Source organism: Eschrichtius robustus, chromosome 16 (assembly GCF_028021215.1).
Source record: "Eschrichtius robustus isolate mEscRob2 chromosome 16, mEscRob2.pri, whole genome shotgun sequence".
Taxonomy (NCBI): domain Eukaryota; kingdom Metazoa; phylum Chordata; class Mammalia; order Artiodactyla; family Eschrichtiidae; genus Eschrichtius; species Eschrichtius robustus.
This window is the reverse complement of record NC_090839.1, coordinates 92,186,314-92,209,295: the sequence shown is the minus strand read 5'-3', so window position 1 is coordinate 92,209,295 and position 22,982 is coordinate 92,186,314. Positions and strand designations below refer to the sequence as shown.

General features: G+C 55.6%; 1 long non-coding RNA gene across 2 annotated transcripts in view; it reads left to right on the top strand.

The window, feature by feature from the left end:
• Positions 1 to 17,407, top strand: part of LOC137778796 (uncharacterized) — a 53,930-nt gene extending 36,523 nt beyond the window's left edge. Inside the window, exons 3-4 of one of the 2 annotated variants that reach the window (XR_011077004.1) lie at positions 14,477 to 14,643; positions 17,332 to 17,407. This is a non-coding gene — a long non-coding RNA (uncharacterized lncRNA). Of the gene's footprint in view, positions 1 to 13,466; positions 14,376 to 14,476; positions 14,644 to 17,331 lie in introns of those variants that run through there. The other variant, XR_011077003.1, reaches the window with a different exon arrangement.
• Positions 17,408 to 22,982: the final 5,575 nt, after the last annotated feature.

Here is a 22,982-nt window from a genome sequence, read left to right as displayed (position 1 = left end):
GTAGAGTCCTGACCACCACCAGGGACCAGGAATATAGCCGTGGCCATTTTTAGAAAATACAGCCAAGCACATCTTTGAATCCATTGTGCTCAGTGAGACCTTGGCGCGTGGATGGCCGCCCGCCCACTGGGGCCCCTGTGGACAGGAGCCCGCGGGCCAGAGCTCCTTCTTCCTGTGGCCTGCCAGGTGTCTGAGCTGTTGTGCCCACCTTCAGAGAACCCTCATTCCTTTCCCAACTCTCGGGCTCTCTGGATACTAGGTCCCTCTTGAAGTCCCTTTGCAGTTGGGCCCCACTCCTCCCCAACCTCCAGTCCTTGCAATCACGGATCTGTTTTCTGTACTAATGGCTTGGACTTTTCTAGAACATCATATAAATATAATCATATAGCATGTAGCCTTATGTGTCTTTTTAGGATTTTAAGCAAATCCGGAATAGGACTTGCCTATTCTGGACATTTCATATCAGTGGAATCACACAATATGTGGCCTTTTGTGTCCGGTTTCTTTCATTCAGCATCATGTTTTCAAGGTTCCTCTAGGTTGTAGCAGGTGTCAGTGCTTCATTCCTTTTTTGTGGCAGAAAAATATTCCATCATATGAATAGACCACATTCTATTTATCTATCCATTCATCAGTTGATGGACATTTGAGTTATTTCCACCTTTTGTCTAGTGTGAATAATGCTGCTGCAAACGTTTACGTACAAGTTTTTGTTTAAACAACTATTTTCTGTTCTTTTGGGGTCTGTACCTAGGCGTGTAATTGCTGGGTGACATGGTAACTCTGTGTTGAACATTTTGGAACTGCCAAAGTGTTTTCCAGAGCGACTGCACCATTTTACATCCCACCAGCTTGCACGAAGTTCCAATTCTCTACATCCTTCCAACACCTATTCTTTTCTTTTCTTTTTTATTATTGTGGTCAAACTAGTAGGTGTGAAGTGGTACCTCACTGTGGTTTTGATTTGCGTTTCCCTAATAACTAATGATGTTGAGCATCTTTTCATGTCTTGTTGACCATTTGTATATCTTCTTTGGAGAAATGAATGTCTATTGAGATCCTTTGCTCATTTAAAAAATTGGGCTGTCTTTTTATTCTTGAGTTGTATGAGTTCTTTATACGTTCTGGGTACTAGACCCCTACCAGATATGTTTTGCAAATATTTTCTCCCATTCTGTCATTTCACTTTCTTGGTGGGGTCCTTTGATGCACAAAAGTTTTAAAGTATGATGAAGTCCAATTTATCTATTTTTTCTTTTGTTGCTTGTGTTTTTGGTGTCATATCTAAGAAACCATTGCTAAATCCAAGGTCATAAAGATTTGCCTCTGTTTTCTTCCAAGAATTTTATAGTTTCAGCTGTCACGTTCAGGTTTTTAAATTTATTTTGAGTTAATTTTTATATATGGTGTGAGGTAGGGGTCCAGCTTCCTTTTTTTCGTGTGTGGCTCTCCAGTTGCCCCAGAACCATCCATTGAAGGAACTATTTACCCCCATTGAATAGTGGTGGCCTGCTTGTTGGAGATCTGTTGGCCACAGACGTATGAGTTTTTTCTGGACTCTCACTGATCGTTATGTCTATCCTTACATCGGTACCATGTTGTTTGATTACTGTAGCTTTGTAGTAACTTTTGAAATCAGAAAGTGCGAGTTGAATCCTCCACCTTTGTCCTTCTTTTTCAAGATTATTTTGGCTATTTGGGACCCCCTTGCAATTCCATATGAATTTTAGGACTAGCTTGTCCATTTCTGCAAAAAAGGGCTTGGAATTTTGATAGGAATTGCATTGAATCTGTAGATCAATTTGGGGAATGTTGTCATTTTAACATTATTAAGTCTTCCAATCCATGAACAGGGGATGTAGTTCCATTTATTTAGATGTTTTATAGATTTTATAGATTTCTATGTTTTATAGATTTCCTTATATCAGTTTGTACCTACTACCTTGGTTTACATAATTTATTATTAAGTATCTGATTCTTATTATTAAGTATTTGATGCTATTGTTAATGGAATTGTTTTCTTAATTTCCTTTTCAGATTGCTCATTGTTAATGTATAAAAATACCACTGACTTTTTTTTTTTTTTTTTTTTTTTTACCACTGACTTTTGTGTCGATCTTGTATTCTGCAACTTTGCTGAATTTGTTTATTAGCTCTAACAGTTTCTTTTGTGTGTATGGATTCTTTAGGATTTTCTACATATAAGGTTGTGTCATCTGTTAATAGAGGTAGTTTTACTCTGCTTTTTTTTTTTTCAGATTTATTGGTGATGTTGTGTGTATCAATAGTTTATTCCTTTTTATTGTTGAATAGCATCCCATTGAATGGATTTGTCACAATTTATTTATTCACCTGTCAATGGACATTTGGGTTGTTTCCAGTTTAGGCTACTGCAAATTGGGCTGCTATGAAGATTATTGTACAATTCTTTGTATGGACATATCTTTTTATTTCTCTTGGGTAAATACCTAGGAGTGAAATGTTTTGGTCATATGGCAGGTATATATTTAACTTCCAACTCTTAAGAATCTGCTAAACTATTTTCCAAAGTGGTTGTACAGTTTTGTATTCACATCAGCAGTGTATGAGCGTTCCAGTTCCTCTAAGTCTTCACCAACGCTTGATATGATTGGTCTTTTTGATTTTTGTCATTCTAATAGGTGCTGAGAGGTATCTCATTGTGATTTTAATTTGTATTTCCCAAATGATTATTAGCTTTGAGCATCTTTTCAGGTATTTATTTGCCATTTGTATATCTTCTTTGGAGAAGTATCTGTTCATATCTTTTGCCCATTTTAAAATTGACTTTTTGGTTTATTATTGTTGAATTTTGAGAATTCTTTACACATTCTGTATATAAATTCTTTGTCAGGTATACAATTTGCAAATATTTTCCCCCAGTCTGTGAGTTGTCCTTTCATTCTCTTTATAGTTACCTTTAAAGAACAGGAATTTTTACTTTTGATGATGCCCATTTTATTCATTATTATTTTTTGGATCATGCCTTTGATGTCATATCTAAACGATCCTTACTTAAGCAAAAGGTCACAAAGATTTTCTCCTATGTTGTATTCTATAAGTTTTATAATTCTAGGTTTTACATTTGGGTCTATGATCCAATTTGAATTAAATTTTGTATGTAGTGTGAGATATGGATCAAGATTTTTTGTTTGTTTTTTTTTAACATATGGATATCCAAATGTTCCAATATCATTGGGTGAAATGATTGTCTTTTTTTCCACTAAGTTGCCTTTGTCCCTTTGTCAAAAATTAGCTGTCTATGTATGTGTGCATCTATTTCTGGACTCTCTGTTCCATGCCTATTTGTCTATATTATACCAATACCTCACTGTCTTGATCACTATAGTTATATAATCTGTCTGAAATCAGGTTGTGTTAGTGCTCCAACTTTGTTCTTTTTCAATCACTTTGCCTCATCTAGGTCTTTTGCATTCCATATGAATTTTACAAATAGCTTGTCAATTTCTCAAGACAAAACCAAACCAGACCTGGTGCAGACTTGCACTGATCTATGATAGCTGGCAGTTGTTATGGTTTATATTGTTTCCTCTCCTGCAGGCTGAACTTTCCAGGAACTTCTGCTTTTCCCTGATGCGGTCTGTCCATCACTGTGTCCACTCTCTGAACTTACATACTCGCGTTTGTTGTCCCCCATATAGAGACACCAGGCCCCTTGCATTACCCACTGAGTTTCCTGCGGTGGGGGGGATCATCACTTATTCTCCACCATCTATGAAGAGCCCATCGGAGCTGGGTACAGGGAAGAGTTTTTCCTAAGGCTTTGATCATATTTCCAGACAAGTTCATTACTTTGTGGACGAAAATTAGGATGCTAATGCTGTGAGTTCCCATCCCCCCATGCCTTATTCACCTGTTTACCCATCCACGTTCCCATCCATCGAACCATCCACTTTTCACCCATTCATCCATCCGTATTCCCATCTATCCATCCATCCATCCATCCAGCCACCCACCCATTCTTCATCTATTCACCTATCCATACTCCCATCTATCCCTCCATCCACCCCACCCATCCTTCATCCAGTTACCTATTCATCCAACTATTCATCCTTCACTCATACATCCTTCACCTATTCACCCATCCATCCACCCACCCACCCACCCACCCATCCTTCACCCACATCCTTCCCTCTTCTACCCACCTTCGTGTTCCCCTACCCGTCCCTTCCTGATCACCAGCCATGCTAGACACTGGGGTTTAGAAATACCTTCCAGGACCTAAGTTTCTCTGTCTTTAAATGAGCAGGTTGAATGAAGTGATTTCCCAGGACCCTTCACACTCTGTTTTTCTTTGACTTCCATACAAGGACAGTCAAAATCCGAAGCTGACAGGGTTACACGACTTCCACAAGAAGGATGAGGAGCTGGGCCAAGTCAGAGAGGGGTTTTCACGCCCACTGACTCTGGGACAGACACAGATTGCCACTTGCACCTATTTGTGCCAAGATCCCAGGAGCTCAGGCCCCCATCACAGGGCAATGCAGTGGGTGCCCTCTTGGTGCAGGTGGCATTAACTGGGCATCCAGGGGTGCCCCTCACTGTCTGTGTCCAGTGGGAGCCTCCAGGTTCCCCGAGGAGGCAGTGGTTAAGCACAGAGGACAGAGAGGCGAGCAGTGGGGGCCACTCAGGCCCAAGGGGCAGGGCAGGGGCCTGGGGAAGCCTCAGGTTTGCTCTACCCTCTGAGCTGACACCAGCAGTGACCTGAAGCCCTGCTCTGGCCGCCACCGTACCTCCCCACCTCACCTGTGCACACCCAGGGCTGTTTGCACCGACACGTGTGTCCCTGGCTAGACTGAGCATGTGGCATGCAGGGCTGGCGGGGCTGACATCCCAGGGGGTGGCCTCCGAGCTGGCGAGAAGGCTAGGGCTGGGGGCCTGGGGGAGGCAGCTGACCCCGATCCACCCACTGTGGCTCCGCCAACACTGGGTCCTGGGGCTCGCCCTGACCCCCTGGCAGCCTGGGCCCACTTGTGACAGCATACAGTCTGGAGTTAATAACGGAGGTTTTTGTCTTTTTCACAGTTTTCTTGTTTCTCTGTGGCCTCTGCCCACTGAATCGGGGCCCCGGCTGCCTCAGGGGGGAAGCAGACACAGCGAAGAACAAAGAAATCAATTGACTTTCTGGATGAATTTTTAAAAACTCGCAGCAGAAGCAATATTCTGAAAGCGCAGAGGATTTGTTTTGCAAGGGCAAGGCTTTTTGAGAAAGAAAGTGTTTCTGAGTGAGAACAGAGGCTTTATTGCATAAGCCATGGATGGGGGAAACCGTGTGAGGGCTTTTCCTGCTGAAAGGGGCAGTAATTGGACCGGGGGGAGGCAGAGAAGGGGGACCTGAGACCCCCTTCCAGCCCCTGCCTGGGCGAAACCACTTGGAGGCAGCTGCTGGGCAATCTGGGTGAGTTTGGGGATTCTCAGCGCGCGACACCCCTGCTTGCTCCTGTCTTCATGGGGAAGCCCCACCCGACACCGTCACGGTGGCCCCCGGGGGACTGCTCCCAACCACTGCTCCTGCAAAGATACTTTATCATTGTTATTATCATTATTTTTGGTTCACAAAGCAAATGGTTTGTGTATTCGATATCTCTTGCTACATAACAGATCTCCCCCAAATTTAGTGAAGTAAAACAATGCGTAGTATCTCCCATAATTTCCGGGGTGAGTCATCTCGGGGTCGCTTAGCTGGGTGGTTCCAGCTCAGGGGCTCTCACGAGGCTGCATCTGAAGGCTTGACTGTGGCCGGAGTCTCCCTGTCCAGGTGGCTCAGGCTCAGTAGTGGCCGGGGCCTCGGTTCCTCCCACTTGGCCCCGGCTCAGGCCGGGTGTCCTCACGGCATGGCGGCTGGCCTCCCAGAGCCAGTGACCCAAGATGGCAGGGAGGGGAGGTGCAACGCTTCATGGCCCTGGGAATCGGTCCATTCAGCACAGGAAGCGCCGGCGCAAGGGCGCAGATACCAGGAGGGGCGTGTCCTCAGAGGCTGCCAGCGCATGAAGCGCTTTCCGGATTCCAAAGCGCTCTGCACCCACAGCAGACAGGTGCACACGTTAGCTCATAGGCCCCTCCCTGAGATAGTCCCATTTCTCCTACGAAGGGACTGAGGTGGGGGCTTTGTGAGTCGCTCTGGTCCTTGTTGTGCCCCAAGCTGGGCCTCCAGGGTTTATGGGGCCCAGGAGGGCATCCTGGAGGAGAAGAGCAAGACCAGAGCTAAGAAGGATGGGCCGTTTGTTGGTCAGCGAGGGGCAGAGCACTGAGAACTCCGCCAGAGCCGTACAGAGGGCCTGGGACACCCGGTTGAGACGTCGGCCAGCAGGAACCGCGTCCCCATATGTCCCCTCCTCTGCGTCCCCAGCACCCAGCCCAGGGCCTGGCGCCCGGACAGTCTGTGGAATTGGGGGCCATCCCAGGTTTTGGAGTGGTGGCAGGGGGGCTGCTATGTCGCCAGCTCCTGTGGGAGAGGCCTGGAGGCAGGGAGGCCCAGTGGAGACTGAGAAGCCCCCTCGCCTGGCAGGTAATGCTGGGGCTGGCCCTACCTCACCGTGGCACCCCTGTATGATTCGGGGGCCCCCTCCCTTCTTGGGCCATCCGTGAACCAGGGTAGATGCCTTCTGAGGGTATGACCAGCCTAGGGGACCCATGCCCCAGTCTGACCTTGGGGCCGAGGCAGGGGCCTGTGAGGTCCCGTGAGGGGCTTGGTGGCGACACAGAGCCTGTGCTGAGTGCCCCCCAGGTCCCCAGCTGGCCCCCAGATGTGCCCAACTCCTTGTTTCTGGGCCAGACTTCTCTCCCAAGGCCACCTCCTGCTGCTCCACGGTCTCTGACAGTCTCTGCTTCCCAGCCTTCCTGGGACCCCCCAGCCCTGCAGCCACGGGGCACACACTCACTCTCTGAGCCTCAGAACCTCCCCTGGGGCCAGACCCCTGGCTGCAAGACTGGTGCCACGACTCAGCAGTAGGGGTGCATCGTTGGGCAGTGCTGTGGCCTCCCACCCCCTCGGTAGCCAGTGGGGGCCAGACAGTAATTTGGATAAGATTCTGAGGCCACAGAGCTGAGCAGGAAGCTGGGTCACTCCAGTCGAGTCCTTTACTTCCCCTCACCACACTCCTGCCCAGACTCACAGAGGAAAGGCAAGATGCTTTAGCCCTTCAAGTCTCACTTTTCCCATCTTTAAAATGGGCACCACAGTGTCTTTTTTTTTTAGAACTTTTTTTTTTAAGAGATTTATTTATTTACTTGTTTGTTTGGGTTTTTTTTTGGCTGCGTTGGGTCTTCGTTGCTGCACGCGGGCTTTCTCTAGTTGTGGCGAGCGGGGGCTACTCTTTGTTGCGGTGTGCGGGCTTCTCATTGTGGAGGCTTCTCTTGTTGTGGAGCACGGGCTCTAGGCGTGCGGGCTCAGTAGTTGTGGCTTGCGGGCTCTAGAGCGCAGGCTCAGTAGTTGTGGCGCACAGGCTTAGTTGCTCCACGGCATGTGGGATCTCCCTGGACCAGGGCTCGAACCCATGTCCCCTTCATTGGCAGGCGGATTCTTAACCACTGAGCCACCAGGGAAGCCCTACAGTGTCTTTTGAAGGGTAAACACGTTAAATATTCATCAAGTCCACTTTATTTTACAATCCGTGCTTTTTGTGTCACATTTGAGAAATGTTTGCCAAACCCAAGGTCCCTAAGTTTTTATCCCACGAAAAGGCATGCTGCAGACTAGAAGAAAATATTTGCAAAACATATATCTGATGAAGGACTTGTATTCAGAATATATAAAGATCTTTCATAACTCAGTGATAAGAAGACTCAGAGCCCAGTTTTTTAAATGGGCCGAGTATTTAAACAGACATTTCAGTAAAGAAGACGCGGCAGATCAGCACATTGAAAAGATGCTCAATAGCATTAGTCATTAGGAAAAGGCAAAGGAGAACCGCAGCGCGGTATCGCCTCACACCTCCTAGAAAGGCTAGAACGAGAAAGACTGACCACAGCGGGTGTTGGCGAGGGGGTGGTCAGCTGGAGCAGTCGCCCACCGACAGTGGGTGGAAAGCGGGGCAGCCACTGTGGGAGGTGAAACATACACCTGCCCTTGACCCAGACCCAGCTGCTCGGCTCCTAGGTTCTCACTCAAGAGAGACGCACGCATATGTCCCACAGGAATGGTGCACGGTGTTCCCAGCAGCTCCCTGTAACCGGGCAGATCGAGCACCCCCTCCCTGGGTTGTTGGCAGGATTCGTTTCGCTGGTGAATGCTGTTACTTGGGCCAGCACGTGGCAAGCACTGAACGATTATATCTCCCCGTGTCGTCTTCATCTCGCCCAACTCTGTCAGGGCGCACATGTGGAAACTGAGGCCGGGAGTGGGGTGGGGTGTTCACTGGGATTGGCCGGTGGGTCAGTGGCAACGCCGGGCCCAGCAGCCAGGCCTCTTACTGTGGCCAGTGGATGCCCAGTTCCCTCTTCTTCCTTCGTCTTGGTGGGGTTGCTGGACCTTCCCGGGAACAGGGGAACGGGGGTGTTTCCGAACTTCCTCTTGGCTGGATTGAAGCAGCATTACCTGGGCAGACAGAGCAAATACCCTTCCCTGAACCGCCCAGCTAATAAGCTCCCCATTAAAACCAAATGAGGAGAGCCCTTGCTGGTGTGGGCTAAGTTAATCCAAAAAGAGCATCATTCGATGCTGAGGCGGGCTCTTCTGGGCAGCCTGGACGGCAGCAGAGAAGAGGGAGGGCAGAGGGAGGCGGAGCTCTGAGCCTCCGCACTGAAAACTGGAGCCTTCAGTTCCAGAGTGAGGACCAGAAGGAAAAGGAGGCAGAGGCAGCCCTGGCCTCGTCTCCTCCCGGAAGCCGCTCACGCCTGGAGCCGGGGGCGGGAGTGGGGGCAGAGCCGGGGAGCTGGGGCGCAGCTTGGACCACTGCAGCCCAGCCCCGCCCTGCTCCGCCTGTTCTGACGGTACTATTGCTGCATCACAAAGTGCCCCGAGCTCAGTGGCCTGAAACAACAGCGGTTTATTCTGCTCCCAAATCTGCACCTTGGGCGGGGCTGGGCGTGCACTGGACGCTGGTCTCTGCTGCCCGAGGCACTGGGTAGGGCATCCTGCCCGGGTGAAGGGGCCTCGTTCCAGACGGTGAGCTCCAGTGGGGGCAGTCTGTGGGCAGAGGAGGGTGTCTGCATCCCCAAGACAGAGCCAGGTGGCGGTGGTATCGCCGTTTGTGACCAGCGTCAGGAGTCACAGAACATCACTTCATCATGCTACGTCCGGGGACCACCTCAAATGCAGGGCTGGGACAGGCTCCACCTCTCGGTGCGGCAGCGGAGGGTTCTGGAAGGGCGTGTGGGACATGAAGGTAGTGAGGCGACCATTTTTAGAGCTGCACCTGCATGGACCCCACACTCTGCAGGCAGAAAGGACCCTGATTCACCCAGCCCAGAGCCCCCCCAAGGATTCCAGCCCTGCCGGATGCTCTGCCCCATGGCCTCTGAGGGCAAAAGCTAAACCGTGCGTTAGCTTTCCAGACCTGCAAAGGCCAAGAGCTTGTTAACTTGGAGGGTCTGAGGGGGGAGGGGGAGGGGCGCGGCCTGGTGGGGGAGGGCTCTGTTCACCTGCATCAGAGGCTGCGGCACTTTCCTGACTATGGAAAGCCTTTCTCTTTCATTTGTATTCATTTATTTATTTTTGGGCTGCGTTGGGTCTTCGTTGCTGCGCGCGGGGTTTCTCTAGTTGTGGCGAGCGGGGGCTACTCCTCGTTGCGCTGCACGGGCTTCTCATTGCGGTGGCTTCTCTTGTTGCGGAGCTGTAGGTGCATGGGCTGTAGGTGCACGGGCTTCAGTAGTTGTGGCTCATGGGCTCAGTAGTTTTGGCGCACGGCCTCAGTAGTTGTGGCTCGCGGGCTCAGTAGTTGTGGCTCGTGGGCTCTAGAGCGCAGGCTCAGTAGTTGTGGCACACGGGCTTAGCTGCTCCGTGACATGTGGGATCTTCCCGGACCAGGGCTCGAACCCGTGTCCCCTGCGTTGGCAGGCGGATTCCTAACCACTGCGCCACCAGGGAAGCCGGAAAACCTTTCTCTTTAATGTTTGATTTTCTCCTTCCATTAACAGACCCCTCCCTTCCCCCCACCCCCATTCACCTGGTCCATGAGCTATAGGAGGTCTGAGCTGGGCAACACCGGGAAACAGAATTACACACTGTCCCCAAGCAATTGTGCTCCAAGTTCAGAGTCGCCATGGTGTCCCCATATCTGCCCTGGGACTTCCCCAAAACATCAGGGGTCCTCCGGGACCCTGCCTGTCCCCGTGAGACTTTGCTGAGGCTCAGAGCGGGAAGCGGGCTCTCCCCCCACACACACCTGGCGGCCGTGCGGCTGGGCCTCGGCCACACCGCTCTCACCTGTTGTCAGCAGTTTGCCCTGTCTTGCCAGCCACAGACGGACAGGACCCGGCCTGGGCCTTAAGCCACCAGCAGGGGCCTCCTCGACCACTGGGGGTGTGCACAGCTTGGCAACGCGAGCGCCGTGCGGGGCTGAGGGCCGGCTGCAGTCCCGGCACCGGGGAGGGCAGGGCGGGCCGGGCCTGGGGCGGCAGATGGCCAAGACCCCACGTTAGCCTCCGCCCAGAGGTCGTCCCAGGACAGGAGCCCTGCTGCGGGGGCCACCTCCTGTGGCCCCGGGCACGTGGCTGCTCCTACCTCCTCCCACTTTCCTACCCACGGAAAGGGCCTGCCACCGACCCTGCCCCCACAAGCTCCAGGTGAGCCCCAAGCGACACATGTCGGTGGCGACCCCAGGCTTCTTCCGGGGGAGAAGAGACAGGCCCCAGTGTCCCTTGGCTGAGCCCCCGCGCGTCAGACCGGCTTGGCCCCATCAAAGTCTCCAAGTTAACAAGTTCAGGCCTGGTGATTGATTATTAACTAGATTCACAAAGTTGATGGAAAAAATCGGGATATAAATAAATATTCCTGGAGATATTCCACCCCCTGCAGGCATGAACTTTGAATAATTGGAGAGAATTATGCTGAGGACTAATCAAAACTTTTTTTTTCTTTCACTAATTACCTCTGGGTTTCATCAGTGTCAGAGTCTAATCAACTCCAGACATCCTAATCGACCCTCGGGAAATGTTAGGGATGGGGAGGGCTTCGGTGTCATATGGAAGGGGGACGGGGAGCCAGGTGAGGGGTACTGGGGGTCCTGGCGGCAGATCCACCCTGGTCTGGGGTGGGGACCGGGGGTGGGGAGTGGGGGAAGCTGCCTCACAGGCCGCCACCTCTGCTCAGGATGAACGAAGCCCATCCTGCACTGCGGGCCAGCTTCCCTCCTCTGCATCCTTCCCGTGGCTTGTTGCCTTGTCTGCCCTGGCGTTCCTCGGTTAGATGGATGGGGCCCAGGATGGGGGCTGGCACTGGGGCGGCCCCCAGTCGTGGGGAGAGGCGTGTGAGGGCCGTGCTGGGGCCCAGGGGCAGTTCAGGATTCTGGGCATCTCTGGGGGGGAGGAAGCTTTGCTCCCCTCCCCCCCAAGAAAGTCATTTGCATCTGTTGAAAAATTCCTCCAGCGCTTGGGAGGAGAGGCCCAGGCCGCCAGTGGCTGATGGCTTGATCGCAGTGGTTTTTTCCGGCGTCCTGAACGCAGGGGCTCAGGAGCTGTGACAGCTGGGCCGGCGCAGCCTCTCAGCTCCTCTGAGCAGGGCGCCCGCCTCCTTGGCCTCTCTTGCTGGCTGGGCCTCATTCGCAGGGCCTGGTTCTGTCTCCTTCCTCCTTCGCCTCCTTGTTTCCTGAACCCAGGAAGGCCTTTAACCAATTTCAGAGGGAAAACTCAGTCGTGTGGAAATCCACCTCAACTTCCTCAAGAAACCAAAACCCCACCCTGAACCCTTCAGTCACTCACGCCCCCCATCCTTCTCCCCTTCCTTGCAAAGCGCCCAGGAGATGCTGCTGGTCACGGTCATGGTCACCACCCTTCCAGGCCCCCTTTGCAGTCTCCAAGCAGGATGAACGGATGAACGGGCCCTCCCCGTTCCCCTCGCAGCCAACAGCCTGCGGACCCCACAGAGCATTCTGCAGCCAGAGGGGGATGGGCGCAGCCTCGCGGGGTTGGGCCCTAGGAGGCAACAGCCTCGTGAATCCCCAAGCCCCGAAAGGATCCTGGACTTGGGGTCCCGAGACCTGGCTGGGGGACTTGGGTGCCCTGCACCCTCCCATCAGGGGGCCCACATAGACCCAGGATGCCTGAAGGTGGGTGTCGGGGACACTCTTCTCTCCCTGGGGTCCCCGGTGGTCACAGCTCCCCGCAGCAGGCAGGTCCCGGCCGTGGTGGTCGGGCGGGCAGTTCCATCCTGTCCTCACAGCCCCTGAGGTGCCGGTTCTGACCCCCCATTTCCTGGAGGTGCCCAAGGCTGTGACCGCAGCGCAGCTCCCCGCCCTGCAGCCCATGGTCGGCATGGACCCCAAACCCTTTCTCCTGCAGCAGAGGGACAGGACTGTGGGTGGGAACTGGGGTTCCCAGAGCATCAAAGCCGAGGCTGCTTCCCTCCCAAGCGGAGAGGGGGCGTGGCCTCTCCCCCCCCCCCCCCCCGCTCTGATCAAAGTGGCTCAGAGGCTGCGGAAGGGGGTTTGCTCCTTTTCCTCCCAAACTTTCCTGAAAGGGGGTTGAGATCGCCTTTAATTACAGAGCAGAGGGGTGCGGGGGGGATGCACCAAGGAGCATCCTGCCCAGGGAGGCAGGGGGCCCAGGGTTGGGAGGACAGCGGTGCCCGGAGGGACCCTGGGAGAGCAGGGGTCCTGGGAGGTGGAGTCCGGGGAGGGGTCCTGGGGTCTCTGCCTCTGGCTCTCTCCTTGCTTCTCCAGGCCTAGCCTCCACCTTCCCCTCCCCACCTGCCGTGCAGGGGTCTCAGGTGTGCCGCTGAGCCGGGTGGCCCAGGGTCCCTGTGGGCCCAGGGTGGGGCTGGCTGGGCCACCCCCGTCGCCTGCCCGTCCTGGTGCTGGCTGACCAGCTGCCCCCGCAGCCCCTGGCAGGGAGGGAGGTGATGTCCCGACTGCCTCCCGTCTCCCGAGGTCCAGAGGGGTTCAATAGGCCGGGACGCCCCTGAGCCCGGGCCACGTCGCTCCTTCCTGCCACCCTGCCACCTTAGCCAGAACCTGCAGGTCGATTATTTCTGATTCCAGGCAAAGACAGCGTAGATGACCCCTGACCTGAGAGAGTCTGGGTTCTCTGTCGATTATTTCTGATTCCAGGCAAAGACAGCGTAGATGACCCCTGACCTGAGAGAGTCTGGGTTCCCTGTCGATTATTTCTGATTCCAGGCAAAGACAGCGTAGATGACCCCTGACCTGAGAGAGTCTGGGTTCTCTGTCGATTATTTCTGATTCCAGGCAAAGACAGCGTAGATGACCCCTGACCTGAGAGAGTCTGGGTTCTCTGTCGATTATTTCTGATTCTCTTTCTTTTGTCTTTAGACACGTCAGGGGTTAGCATCCCCTGCTTCACCGGAGGGAACCCCAGGTAGAGCCCCCTGAATGACACGGCACCAGAAGCTCCAGGGCCAGCCGTGGATGTAGAGGGGACCCCTGCCCTGTGCCCGGCACCGCGCGCCGACCACCTTCCACGTCCTGACGGGGCTTGTGCGCCGGGGGACTTTCCCGGGGGGAGTGGCTGACTCGGGATTCACACCCAGACTGGATCCCCAGCCCGCACCCCCGTGGGGATGGGGGGCTGCTGCGGCCGCCGGCTTGGCAGGAGCTGGTAGGAGGTCGCGAGGTCTCCCGACTCCTCCCTGAGGGAGGCCTGGATCTGGGGGTCCAGCTGCTGCTCCGTCCCCACCTCCCCGGTCCCCAGGAGGCCCATGTTCCTGCCTCTCCCTGACCCTGGATTGCTGTGTGACTCTGGGCCCCGGCCTCCCCTCTCTGGGCCTGTTTCCCTTCTCTCATCCAGATTGGATTCCACGAGCCCCAGGCCCTTCAGGCCCGGACACCGTGTAACTTCGGCTGCCCAGGGCCACCAGAGGCTGTCCCCACTCTCCCGGGGACCTGGGCTCCTGCTGGGCCCGCGGCTGGCCTGGCCTCCTTGTCCGCAGCAGGAACATCCATCACGCCTCCGTGATAGATTATCTGTCCCTCCTCCTCCCGCCCTCGCGCTGTTTCGGCTGCAGAATAATGTTTATCACTTCACACTACATGACACCCTCCCTTCCTCCTTCCTTCCCTCCTTCCCTCCCGCCACCGCCAGCAGATATCAGAAGATTTTCTTGGGCTATTTTCATGATTTTAATTTTCCATTCCCCATCTCCTCTCTACCCCCTTATTACATTTTGGGCTCTTTTTGGGCTTCTGGAATGAGCCTACATTTTCCCAGTGATACTTTTTAATAAAAACCATCATTTATGATTATTTTAGTCCCCCACAAGCTGTCAGCCTCCTCATTTGACTTCCTATCAACGTGGTGCCCTGCCTGCTTTGTCACCACGCAGATGGGCACGTGCGCTCACCCTTTCAGCCTCGGGATTTGCTCCAGAGACTCAGGCCTCCCTTGGCCTTGGGCCCCTCCTGTCCACCTGCCCTGTCCTGTCTCAGCCCAGCCCTGCCGCCCTCCGCTCTCAACGGCCCCTGGTCTCCTGAGTCTTCTGTTTTCCTGCAGGTGAGTAGCACCTGCACACCTTTCTCAGCTCCGTGTATTAGAAGGGACTGAGGTCACAGAGAGGCGGGGCTGCTGGCGGAGTCCGCCCGCTCCTAACGGCTCAGGATCGCCAAAGACGGTGGTTTTCCACAAAGATCCGTGTCTAACCTGCAGGCATAACCCAGTGAGACAGGGGCTGGCCCATCGTGCCCTCCAGCATGACCTGGGACGGGGCCCTTCCTCTGAGACTCGGTTCTCCCTTTAAAATACAGACACACGTGGAGCTGTGGATCATTCATTCATTGGACATATACAAATTGAGGGCCTACTAAGTGTGGGAAGAATCACGCACCTGTCCTAGGGTAGGAACCAGCTCAGATGTCACCCTCCTGCATACCAGAGCCCCCACCCCACACTTATACACTTACAGAATGGAGCCCTGGACTGCCTCATGGTTTTGCTGTGTGACCTCGGGCGAGTTACTGACCCTCTCTGAGCCATCCTCGCTTTCCTTCTCTGGGCTCCCTACACCCCTGACATTAATCTTGTCCTCATCAGCCCCCAGGGGATCCTGTTTCCAGCAGCTGCAGCCTCTTCCCAGCTCCTGGCCGCTCTTCCCCCCGCCTGCCACGCCCAGGCGTCCATGACCAGCTGGGCCCGGGAGACCACGTCCGTGGCAGGGAGAGGCCATGTGGGCCTCTCACCCTGGCCAGGCCCTCGCTGGCCCCTGCTCCTTGGCAACCTTTGGAGAGGGGTCCCTGTTGGGTCTGCTGGTGGATGGGCCGCAAGGCCCAGGGCCACTGTCCAAGTTCTGGCCCCAGGTTGGCCAGACAAGTGAGTAATGGATTCTCCCTCCCAGCCCAGCTTCTCCCTTATCAGCGGTAGGAGATTGCTATGAATATTCATAGCACTCATGAATATTCACACTGCTAATGACACGCTCCTCTCCACCCCCTTGCCCTTGGGCACCTCCATAGCTTTCCAGGCTCCCTGCACCCTCTTCTATCCTTGACCTCTGCCTGAGGGGGCTTTACCTCCATTGCAGTGAGGCTGGCAGGAGACGCCGGGTGGGAAAGACCCCTGGCCTGGTGCCCAGGGGGTCTGGGTTCCTGTCTCCACTCTGACCGCATTCTGCATGGAAGGGCTGGCTTCCCCTGGGCCTCAGTTTCCCTTCTGACCTCCATGGGCACCGAGGGTCCGGCCAGGCTGGCTGCCCCTGGAACAAACACGTCCTCTCTGATTGCACTTTCTGGGCGAGTGCTCCATTGTGTGGGGACAAAGCTGGGGGCTTGGCTTCTCTGGGGGTGAGCCAGGCAGGCCTCGGGTTACCCAGGCGGGTAACCAGAGAGGCCTGGGGTCCGATGTCACGGGCCCGCGGCCAGGGCCTGCTCAGCTAGCTGTCCCTTGGGACCCGGGAGACACAGGTGGGTGGGTGCACTCGCCAGGAGGGGTGGGGTCAGCTGACAGGACAGCAAAGGACGGACAGAGGGCCAAGAGCTGCCGAGCAGGCAGAGCTCCTCTGCTGCAGCCTGTGTTCAGTACCCACGTCCGCAGGGGAGACCCGAGTGATCGCCTCTAAGATGAGGTCCATCTTGAGAGATTCACTCTCACAGTGCCGTAGAGACACCGGAGGGAAATAGGGGACGAGGGGCAGAGATACCGCAGGAGAACTCGGATCTGGCAGCTGCGGAGGGGGTGGGGAAGGGGGCGGGAAGGCCTTCGAGGTCCGGGTCAGGGTGAGCTGGGGCTTCCCTCTGCCTGGAGGGAGTCAGGCTCCACTGCTTACGCTGCGTGACCTTGCGCAGGCCGCCTGGCTCTGCATCTCAGTGCCCCTCTCTGTGCATGGCTGTTCCCGGCCGTATGCAAGGCCAGCTACCCTTGCCCTGAGTGGGAGGGCCCCACCCTGGGGCATTTGGCCACTCGTCCAGAGGGGAGCCAGCTTGGGGAGCCGTGACACACCGCAGAGCCCAAAGCTTTGGGATTCCAAGAGGGCAAACCCTGCCTCTGCGTCTGCCCAGGCTCCCTGCCGCCCCAGACCTCTGGGGGCGCTTCCTCTCCCGGCACCTCCGCCCGTGCTGAATCCCGATTTCCTGGCAGCTCCCTCTTTGCTTGTCTGACTCTCACTGGGCTGGAAGCCGTGGGCATCCAGGGTGCCCAGCCCCGTCTCCTGCTGGTGGACTCCCCCGGGGCAAGGAGTAGCTCCTGGCCTGCAGGCCTTTTCCAGGGGTGAGGGTCTCTGGCAGGAGCACAGGGCTGGCCAGCTTGTCAAGGAGAGTAAGCCCTGACAAGCACCTTCCAAGAGTTCCAAGACACGAGGCCCCCTCTGTCCACTGGTCACCAGCTAGACTCCACGGACAGCGGCCTCCTTTGCATGTGAGCAAACTAAAGGCTCTGGGGGTCCTGATCCCTCATCCCTGTGTTTCCAACACACACTCTGACCCCTGTCCTGGGGCCCTGCCCTGCTCCCCGCAGCCCGGAGTGGAGGCTCGCAGCGGTCCGGCGCTCGCCCAAGGTCGTGCAGGGAGCAGGTGAGGCCAGGCCCCCCCCCCACGCGCAGTCTGCACCCCGTCCCACCTTCCCGGGTGGACGACAGACGGCGGGGCCCTGCCCATGGGGCTCACTCAGGCTGACCCCGCGTGAGTTCCTTCACTGAGACCCAGCCTTCTCTGTGCTGTTTGCCTAAATTTGTTCAACCCCGTCTTCCCACAGGAGCCCCACGGCCACTGTCAACATCTGTGGGGATACAGCCGAGGAATGCCTAATGAGGGCTCGGCGTGGCCCCGCCATGGAGCACAGGCTGGGACAGATGGTCCATCATTACCCATTTTTATTAATTACAAGCTCCGCGTGCCACGACTGGCCAGCCAGCTCCAGGCTCCTTGGAGGTGCCGCGGGCCCAGCTATTCTGGAAGGAAGAAACGGCCCTTCATTTAGATCAACGTGCCTCCCGGCCTCCTTTGAGCCACAGACGTTTCTGGCTCGCGCGGTCCCTGGGGTGCTGGGCCGGGCGTGGAGCAGGAGTTGCAGCTGCCACCTGCCGGAGGGGACTGGGAGAGGGGCCGGCACAGGACAGGAACAGGGGGCCCCTGGGGACCCCGGCCCGGGGCTCGGGCGGGCAACGAGGCTCCAGGACCCCCAGGAGCCAGCTCCGTGCTGAGGCCGCCCGGAAGCCCCTCCTGAGCCCTCTCCCTGCTGGCCTCTAGCCTGCGGGGCATAACCTGCCTCAGAAGGAGCCTGTCCTCCATCTCTGCCCTGCTGGCCTCGTAAGGGCCTTGGGGCCCGCAGACCCCTGGTGCCGGGGAAGCTTGTGCTCTGGGTGTTGGTCTGGTTGGAGCTCCACAGCCATCTGCAGACGCTCCAGACCCCAGCCTGATCCCTCCCGGGGGCTCCCTGAGCCTCTGGGGTCCCATAGCCTTGGGTCCCAGCCCAGCATTGCCTCTGACTTGCAGGGATGCAGGGTAAATCCCCCCATCCCTGGACTTAGCCCCAACTGCAAGATGGGGGCACGTCCTCCTTGAATGCCGAGTGGTGGGCGGCCCCAGAACCTGCGCTTCTACTCATGCTGCAGAACTAGGACCAGTTCTGCTTTAGGTAAGTCCCTTGCCACCCGCAGCCTCCACGAGGGGTGATCGTGTCCTGCTGGACCCCCAACAAGAAGGGGGAGAAAGTGCATGGGGGGCAGTGACCCGCCACGTCAGACAGTCCTGGGAGGGGTTCACTGATGCTGCGGGACGACCGGGGGCCCCAGGCTGCGTCGGGCGCCCTGGGAGCCCGCGTCTCCCTGCGGCCAGGACATCGACTTCCCTCCAGCTTCACTGTGTGGCCTGTTAGCCCGGGAGATAATGGGACATGAAGGACAAGATTTCTCGTCAATAAAAAGGCGCCGTGGAGGCTTTTTATATCTTGCTTCTGTCACACTGGGTAGGCGTTTTATCTGCTGCCCACTTGACAGTCCATCATAAAGCTGGGTCCCTGCCCTGCTGGCGTCCATCACAGCCTGTCCCGGGCTGCTGCCCATTAGCCCGCGAAGCCCAGACCCCCGAGAGGTCAGCTCCAGGGGGCGCTGGTGGCTGCACAGCCAGGAGAGCTGGGGACGCCTTTGCAGAGATGCAGGGGAGGCGAGGAGGTGCGGGTGGAGGTCACGTGGGAGGGGGCAGGCAGGGCTGGGCCGAGGACTGAGCTGAGGCCAGGAGGCCTCAGAGGTGGGCCCACCACAGGCTGCCCTGAGATGGCCCGAGGAGCCGCCCTGTCTGGGGCAGGACGGCGTGCTCAGCCCTTCTCAAGACAGAGCCAGGTGGGACATGTAGGTGCATAAAGCCAGCAGCTGCCAGGGCTGAGTACTGAGCTCCCTGACATTGGAGGAAATCAAGCACATCCTGATGCCCCACTGGGCCAGGAGGCTTGAGTGGGAGAAGAAAGGCCAGTAACACAAGGGACGGTGTGTATTTTTCTCAAAAGTAATTGCGGGGGCGGGTATGTCCTGCAAGGAGGTGGTGGAGGGGCCACCTCCCACACTGGTTGGTGCTTTAGTGGAGGCCCAGGGGCTGGGCAGCCTGGGGGGATCTGAGGCCTGCAGCTGTAGATCCCAGGCTGCCCTGCAGAGGCGTCGACATGGACCCAGGAAGGGGTGGATCAGGGTGGCTGTGAGGAAGGCCACCCCCTGGACTCTCGTCCACACGCCTCTGACGGATCCACACGGATCAGGCCAGAGGGAGGGCGCTCGGCTAGGAAGGACGGAGGCGCTGGCTTCATTCCTGCAGGAAACGCAATCAATTGTTCCCTGCAGCAGGGCACCTCCTGGCCCAAATCTCCTACTTGTGCCTGGTTTTCCATCCTGACGAGGGCTCAGGGTAAGTGGCCTGTCCGTGGGGGCAGGGGGCCCTCTGGGAAAGGAGAGCAGCTGACACCGAAGCAGGAGATGGGACAGTCGGTTGGCATGGAGACTGCCAGGGGGAGGGGCGGAGTTGGCCTCTGTTCCCTGGACCCACTTGCCTGTCCCTCCCCTGGGATCCCCCCCCCCCGCCCCCTCCAGCCAGGTCAGTTCAAGTCCTGTGAGGGGCACTGGGGCTCCGGGGCACTGGCACAAGCCCCTTCCTGCAAGGTGATCCCCGACCAGGAACCACGACCCCAGCCCAGGTGACGGGCGTGCACGGGCACCTGAACCGGCCCAGGACACCCAAGCTGGGTCTGAAGGGCAGAGGCCTGGGGCAGGCCAGCCAGCGTGCTGGACAGCATGCCATGCAGGTGTGAGCACAGGCCTGGAGGTGAGGGGGCCACACCCTCAGAAGGGGACGAGCGCCCGCTGAACCCAGACCCGCCCTCCTGCCCCCGGGCTCCTGCCCCCGGGGTTCCTGCGCCCCCGGGGGCTGGGCTGCAGCGGGTCTCCCAGGGAGAAGGGTGGGCATCGGGGTCCCCACCGAGCAGGGCAGCAGGGCTACACGCTGACGGCCCACCTGTGAGGAAGGGCACGCCTGTGGCTCGGTCCCGAAGCACCTACTGTGAGTACTTTGCCCAAAAGTGACACTGCTCTGACTGCTCCTGACCCCAGGGGCTCACGTGAGAAGTGGGGGAAGGGCCGCTGCTGCAGCCGCTTTCATTGTGTCGGCAGGGGTCCACACGTGTTCAAGGCCACGTCCACTTGTGGCCTCCGACGGCACCTCCATCTTGGAGTCCCTGGAGGGACCTGGGGGCCCCCCCGGGGCCATTCCCTACCAGCCTCGACGTCCTTGATCTTTCCTTCCAAGAAAGAAATCCTGGTGGCTGAAACGGTTTTTAAGAAATAAAATACCTCTCAGTCCACTTCAAAGCTCATAAATGTCATCTCTGTTATTTTCTGGCCTAGTCCTTCAGTGAGTAGGAAAAATCCCGGGGGGCTCAAGTGACTGGAGCCTGGAGCTGTGGTCCCCGGCCTCTCACGCTGTAGGAGAGCAGCCCCAGCCCTCAAAGCACGAGGGGGTGCGAGCCCCTTTGGGACAGCTTTCCCAGCCCCACCTCTGCGGCCCCGGGAAAGGCTGCACCTGTTAGTTCCCAGAACTTGGAGACGCAACGGACCCGACCCAGGTGTGAGGCCCCGTCTGTCTGTCTGTCCATCTGTCCTTCCTGCCCGCATCCAGTCTGCAAACATTGGTTGGTCCTTGACGGTGGCCCTGGGCCGCGCCTGTCAGGGACACAGACCCGACATCTCAGGGTCCCTGAGGGCAGGGTGCCTCAGAGCGGGCCCGAGCTCCGCTGTTCTCTCCTGCGGGCCTCACGTGCCACGACAGCCCCGGCCATCGTAATCCACATTCCTAATCGTCAAGAGGGACAATTCTGGGGAAAAAAAAAAAAAAGAGAACGAAAAGCACCATCATTCGGCCAGGTCTTTCTTCTACACACACGTACATTTTTTCTTTGCAAAATTGGGATTGAATTTACTATGCAGTTCACACTCTGTTGATTTCTCCACCCAACAGCATATCGTGTGGTCTATCCCAGACGCAAGATGCCAACAAAGACGTGCATTTCCGCAACCTCTGGCTTCCAAGGAGGCGACGTGGCCCCCATTTCCTCCGATCGGTGTGCAGCTGGAGATGGCCCTGAGGAGCAGGTGGGGAACACAGGTGCGAACAGAGGTCACGCAGGTGAGCCGGCGAGAGGCCGGAGCTGAGGCGCGAACAGAGGTCACGCAGGTGAGCCGGCAAGAGGCCGGAGCTGAGGCCACGGGGGAGCAACGCGGTGTCTGGAGGCTGGGAGGGTCTCTCTGCCTTCCTCGGACTGAGAAATGCCATGGGGGTGGTGCTGCGAGGCCTGCAGGCGCCCAGCCCCAGGATGGGGAAGAGCGGCCGTGGCGCGCGTACGACGCAGCGCCGCTCAGCGAAACAGCAGCCAGCGGACACACACCTTGGACGGGGTGGGAGGAACCAGACCCAGGGAGGGCATACTCTGTGACCCCAAGTGCATGAAATTCCGGAAGAGAGTAAGCCAACCTACGGTGGAAAAAGTCGGAGCCAGGGTGGCGCGGGGGGCCGGGGCACGTGGGCATTTTTGGAGTGAATGTTCTGTCTCTCAATGGGGGTTTGGGCTGCAGAGTACCCGTTAGAGCATTCGATGGCTCCCCTGATGTTTCTACATTTCATTATCAATTTTACTCCAAAGAATTTAAAAATCCATAACGAACATTGAACTCTAGTTTGTGCTGTGCGCGCTGCCTATTTAGGGGTGTCGTGTACGGACATCTGCAGCCGACTGGGAAAGTGGTAGATTCCTGGGGGCTGGAGAGAAAGGTGATAAAGCAAGTGGAGCCAAACGTCTGCTGTGGGCGTTTGGGTGTCACTATAAAATTATTTCAACTCTTCTGTATGTTTGAAAATTTGCAAGATTACATGTGAAAGCCAATGAAAGAGCCCAGGTGCTGTAGACAAGCGGCTGGACCGTGGTAGCTGTTCACTGACCGTGTGTGTGACCTTGGACTAGTTTCTTGGACTCCTGGTGCCTCCGTGTCGCCATGGCATGAAAGAATTAACGAACATCAAGTACTTACACACAGTAAGTACTGGTGTACAGTAGGTGCTTAAAAAGTGTGCCCTTTGTTGGTAGCAATTCCATTGTTGGTAATATTGAGTTATCAGGGCTCCTACGTGTGCTGTAGGCAGCCAGAGAGACTGAGGGATAAGCCAAGGGTTTGCACTGAGTTCAAGAGTAAAGGGCCCCAAAGAGCCAAAACGATCTTGCAAATGAAGAACGAAGCAGAGGGCTCACACGTCCCCCTGTCAGACTTCTACAGTGACCGGGACAGTGGTCTGGCAGAAGGATAGAGACATGTACACCGATGGGGTAGAACTGAGGGTGCAGAAATAAACCCTTGTATTTACGGTCACTTTATTTTTGACAAGGGGGCCAAGATGATTCAATGGAGAAAAAACAGTCTTTTCAACAGATGGTGCTGGGACCAACAACACGTGCAAAAGAATGAAATTGGATCCCTTTTTCACAGCATCTGAAAAATAACTCAGTGGATCAAAGACCTAAATGTAAGGGCTGAAACTATAAAACTCTTAGAAGAAAACATAGGAGTAAATCTTCACCTTAGGCAAAGGCTTCTTAGATACGACATCAAAAGCACAAGCAACGAAAAGAAAAAAAAAAAAAATTGGACTTCATCAAAATTAAAAACTTTTGTGCTGCAAACAATTCCAACAAGAAAGTGAAAAAACAACCTGTAGAAAGGGAGAAAATATTTGCAAATTATGAATCTAATTAGGAACTTGTGTCTAGAATATATAAAGAACTCTTACAACTCAATAATAAAAAGATAAATAGCCTCCTGGCCATGGACAAGGATCCTAGTAGATATTTCTCCAAAGAAGATTTACAAAGGCCAA